Here is a 6,000-nt window from a genome sequence, read left to right as displayed (position 1 = left end):
ACGGTACACATTTTAATGAGTACCATAGTGACAAAAATCAGATAAGGGGAATGGGAGATTTGGTCATTAGTGGGCAGATTTATGATGACTGGTGCATCTCCAGGGATGCGCCAGTCATTCTGCGCCACTGCTCCGCCACCCATGGTGCGCTGCATTTATAATGCGGCGCACCATGGGGCAAAAACGGCACAGATGCGTGACGCATCTGTGCCATAAAGGTGGCGCATTGCTGGAGCTGCGTCGCAAACGCGACACAGCTCCAGCAAGGCTTGGGGGTGCCCCATCTCCACAATGCTGCGTCAAGACCTACGCCTGCTTCAAGCAGGCGCAGGGTTTTGACGCAGCATTGTCCTAAAAGTGACTGAGTGAAATCTCATAGATTTCACTCAGCCACTTTTAGGAGGCGTTCCTGCGCAGGAACGCCCCCCCCCCCCATGCGCAGGAACGCCTCCTTTAGGGCTTTACAACGTGACCCATCTCCTAGATGCGTCACGTTGTAAATAGGGCGCATTGTTTGCGCCGCCGTTGCATCAAATAAAGTGACGCACCGGCGGCGCAAGGCCTTCATAAATCTGCCCCTTGGTGTTTTAGAGTTTTCGAGCGCAAAAACGCACAAAGCATCAACTGCAAGTATCTCGGTGCTCTAGACTGGTATAAAGTCAAAAGTTAAGGTTTTCCGCAATGAAGTGTGGGTACAATGCAGGGACCAGGTTCATCCCAGTGAAATGTTTATCTTTTGACTTAGGGCCTGATTTAGAGTTCAGCTGATGGATTATTGCGTCATAAAAATGATGGATATCCTGTCTACAGTATTACAAGTGTCATTGGTTATAATCTACTTGTAATATTGTGGACATGATATCCGGCACATTTGTAATGGAGTAACCTGTCTGAAAAACTCTAAATATGCGAATGTTCACATTGGTGTGACGGGCTGCCGGCTGCATCCAACTGTAAGTATCTGTTGCTCTAGACTGGTACGAAATCAAAAGTTAAGTCTTTCCGCAATGCAGTGTGGGTACAATACAGGGACCAGGTTCATCCCAGTGAAATGTTCATCTTCTGACTTATGGCCTGATTTAGAGTTCAGCTGATGGATTATTTCGTCATAAAAGTTATGGATATCCTGTCCACAGTATTACAAGTGTCATTGGTTATAATATACTTGTAATATTGTGGACATGATATCCGTCACATTTGCAATGGAGTAACCTGTCTGACAAACTCTAAATCAGGGAATTTACTCATCGGTGGGGCGGGGTGCCGGCTGTATCCAACATATAGCTTGACAACAGTGGGGAGCTGCTCAGTATGGGTCCCAGTGAAATTCTCCTTGTACTTTTCAGAAAGCTGAGCTGCTTTCATCAGGCGATCCAGCACCTGAACCCAACTGCATCTGGGGTTTGGTGGTGGTATCCTTTGGTTCATTTATGAAAAAGTTCAGAAACAGTTTCCAAGTGTTCACTTTTGCAATCTTTAATCACTCAGCCTGGGATCCAGGAGCATTTGAGCCTCAACCTACCAGAAACCATTAGCAGGGTCCTGGGCAAATCCCTTTAACACTGGTTAGTTGGACTCTTCTTTGTTGCAGGCTTTTTGCAGCTTTTGTGCTCCTGGAGATGAACAATGTCTAGCCAACAAACCTATGGAGTCTAATCTTCTGTCCTGGGTTCCAGTGTGAGCAGGTCCAGCCCATGGCATTTCACTCCACAGGTAAAACAGGAGGCTCAGTTTGTCTTCTGAGTTTCAGTCCTTTGATTCAGTAGGTGCAGACCTTATTTCATTTTAGAAAGGTCCAGTTATGTTTTGACAAAGGTCATCATGGGATGTCACTGTTATCACTGACAGTAGCTTGTGAGTGCGGGTGACTCTTCTTTCTTCCCTTGATCAGATCCTTGAGCATACCCTGGCCAGTGACTACCCCTGCATACTCAGACTTGAGACAGGCTTTCCTCACACTGGATTGGTGCCCTTCTGGCTATTTCAACAATGGCAGGGGTAGGCCTAGATGTGAGTTACATTTGTCTACAGCAGGGACTGCCCCTTCGAAGCTTGTATAGTTGTTGGCCACATCTCCCAGTAGCATCCGTCAGGGGGAGTTCACATCTCCTCCCAGCCAAAGTCCTTTTGCTCCATTTCATGAGAGTAGTACACACCTCTCAGCATGCTGCCAGGTGACAGTTGGGGATTATCGCAGAAAGGGCTGTTAGAGGCTTTAGGCAGAAAAATGCCAACTTTCTAAAAGCTGCATTTTCAAAATAGTAATTTAAAGTCCAACTTTACCCTCACGTTGGATTTCAAATCCATATGAATCTCAGTCCTTCCATCATAAGTGTAGATATTTTCAAACCGAAGTTATACATTATAAGCTGTTTTTCTATCGGAGACCCGCTGATGCCACAGTGAAAAATGTCTTGGGAGATTTTTCACTGCCAGAACACCTTAGACTTATGAACAATTGTTCTACTTTTTAAATACCATATATGAACACTTACGGCCTACCTTAGGGGATGACTTACCAGTATTAAAATGGAAGGGTTTTGGCCTGGAAAAAATGTATTTTGCCAGTTTGAATTTGCAATTTGAACCCCTTGCATGCTGATGACGGCCCCCAGCCGTCATGCACTATGGCGCGCGTGTGCTGATGATGGCTGGGGGCCGTCATGAACCCGCCCACTTGCGATTTTGCTGCACAGGCGCAGAATCGCGGCCGCATAGAAGGGGTTAAAACTGTCATGCTAGGCTGCAGAAGCAGGACTAAAGTCACTGTAGAGACGGCACAATCAGTGCTGCAGTGCACTATTGACATTTAACATGCTGCAGTGCACTATTGACATTTAACATGCAGGCCCTGGATGCACAGAGTGATGTATAGTAGGGGTGTACAGGTAAGTTAAATATGCCAATCTGGGAATAGCCAAGTCCACATGTTTTTATGGGTCAGAGCACATACAGTGAGTGCTGGACATCAGTCAGAAAACCAGCACTAAATCTATCAAAAAGTAGGGTAAAAAATCCTGCAATAAAATCTAATTAAAGTATAGGAAAGATAACAAAGCAAATAAAATAAGTTATCACCCATATTATAAGTGAGGTATAGCCCTAATAAGTCAGCTGTGCATACATCATATACAAATAGAGAAACCAGGATAGGCTTGGGCACCTCTCCATCATTCCTATTTCTAAGGTGCTTGGGCCATCGGGGACATTAAGTTAGCTATTGACCAAAGTCACATGGTGCTGAGCTTCCTCCGGCGCCTGTTACGGAACTGCGACCCCGTTGCGTCTGAGTCAGCCACTCTGGCTGCTATGCCACATCTCTCTCTATCAGACCAGAATTATAGCTATCATGCTGGTAAATTCATCATATTCCCAATTGTGTATTCAAATGACATTGTAACTACTGCCATATGATCAGGCACAACAGTAGAAGAGCACCTCATTACTTAGAGAGTAGCCTGAGAAGCACCATAAGGGGGATTTAATTTTCTGAGATAATCAGTACACAAACTACAAACAAGTCTAACAACTGAGTTTTCAGAAAACTGTGTCTTTTTTGGTGACATATTTAGCTCACTGATTTGTGTAGCTTATTTACTGAGCTGAAATATTATGATCATTATAATCATTAGGTTATACATATAATACAAATGTTAGCTATTTCAGTAACATGCGCTATACATTGAATGGGTGGATACTGCAATTCCCTCAACTCATTGGTGTTTATTTTATGGACATCAAGAAGAGTGGGTTTGAGTCTGGGATTTTTACTTGTCAGTGCTTATTTTACACAGGTTTCTGCAGCCAGCATTCACAACGTTTACCTATTGCACAGGCTACACATGTGTAGAAATATACATTGAATACAAGATATTTCGAATTCATTTGTTGGTGATAGGAAGGACATTTTCTGACTCCATTTCATCAGTTTCTGAAAAATATACAGAGCGGATGCATTGGTGTTGCACAGATAGAATTACACTTCTGTTGAAGAAACAAATGTGCTTCATTGTCTGTTGATGGATAGGTTTGTCCAAAAGGAATTTGAAAGACATTAGAACACTTTGGGATTTCTAAACATAGTAACAACACGTTTCTTTGAATAGTATAAGGTTGATTTGTTCTTCTCTGCATGTGTCTCTTTACAATATGTTGGTTTTAATTTCTATCAAATGGTCACAGAAAATATATGTGTTCAATCTCTAACTCAGTGCATTCTTCATTTGACAGCATAACAATACTTTTAAGTGTTTGCTTCTCTATATATAGCCATACAGGTTGGTGAAAGGATTCTCAACACTCCGTTGGCATCTTTATCAATAACACCCGCACAATATGAAACAATTTACAGCAGCTTGGTACTGTTTAATGAAAAGGATGGCTGAGTAATCAAAGCATGTTTAAGATAGAATGTTACACTAAAAGCATACTGGTAAATGGTTGTTTAAACATTGTGACTAAAGTAATTGTAAAGATGTACATTAAAACATTTGAGAGAAAAAACATCGCTACCTACCAAAAAACAAAATTATACTGCCCTGAAATATACTAGCTACATGTTTTGAAAATTCATAAGCGCAAGCTGATCCAGAAACCGTTTATAACTGGTGTTTCAAAAGGCACTTTCTGGTTGGCTGAAAGGATGCCCCCAGCGAGGAAGAACCTACCGCTTCTGTCAAGGGTGGGTGGTTACATGCACTGTATAACCTGTGCTCACTCTTGGGTAGCTTGGCACTGAGCAGTCAGGCTTAATCCAGAGGCAATGTGTAAATCAAAGGCACAGCAGACAGTCACGATAAATACACTGAGTGTTGCAAAAATGTTTGAATTCAACACACATATTCAATCATTATAACATTAATATCAAGTACATTTTTGGCATAAAACACATTTGGAATTAACACTAGCCATACTAGGCCAACTCATATTATTACGATATCAATGGGTTGCACACTGTATGACCCTTCCCAATAATAACCCCCCATAGAGAAAGAGCACCCATATGCAGTGCAATACGCTGTCCACCTTAGTCCCTCCCTAGCAATCCTGATAATACAGTCTCACACAGTTATATGGTACACATGGGGTCACATTAATGTAAAAATATGAACATACACAACATGAGAATGCTTTTTTGCAGCACCGGAGGCCAGAGCTTGCAGATAAAGCAAATGTCAAATGTATTGTACTTTGGCATGAAATCCACGTATAACACAGCATCGCCAGTGTTGTGAAGCACAGGCAGTCTGCACCCAATCACTCCCACCCACACACACTCACTCCACGCCCCTGTACAGTACGACAGATTTCCAGCACTGTCCATACAGAATGATCTAGACACACATACGCAGTCAGCTCCCTAATGCGGTGCAGCTGGTACCCAGCAGTTCAAAGGATAATAAACACCCTGAAGACTCCATGTCCCCAGCCCCCTTCCACTCTTTACTACTCCACAATTGTCCTATAACCCTCGATGGAAGATAACCAATTCCCCGCCGCCACTATGCAACATGTGGCCGAAGGCACTTAGTCTGGGTCCTTGGGAAGCAGGAATATGCAGCAAGTGTTAGTTAAGTTCGCCCACAGGTCTCAAAACACAATGGAGTCATGCAGTCTCTTGACCCGCTTTCAAAATTCCTCCGAAGAATTCTTTTGACCCAATCAATCTCTCTTTGCTACTACCTCGTGCCAAGATGTCTTTGGGAGGGGCCAGGAGTGGAGAGGGCTGTTGGTCAAAAAGGGAACAACTAATGAATGAGGGGTAACACAGGGGAGCCTCTCAGTAGGATGAAGCACCCAAACAGGTATACAATGATCAGGTCCTGCCCAGGCAATCCGGACACAGATTCTGGTGCACGTTAGTATAAGTCGGACCAGCCACTTCAGATCTCAAACACGATGAGTTGCAAAAACCATACGTCCCTGGAAAGGAGGCACCACATCTGGAGCATGATAATCAGGTTGCCTCAGACTTGTCCGGTCACACACACAGGCGCAAGT

This window comes from Lissotriton helveticus, chromosome 1_1, assembly GCF_964261635.1.
Source record: "Lissotriton helveticus chromosome 1_1, aLisHel1.1, whole genome shotgun sequence".
Classification (NCBI taxonomy): domain Eukaryota; kingdom Metazoa; phylum Chordata; class Amphibia; order Caudata; family Salamandridae; genus Lissotriton; species Lissotriton helveticus.
The sequence above is the reverse complement of the archived record's forward strand: the minus strand, read 5'-3'. Positions refer to the sequence as shown.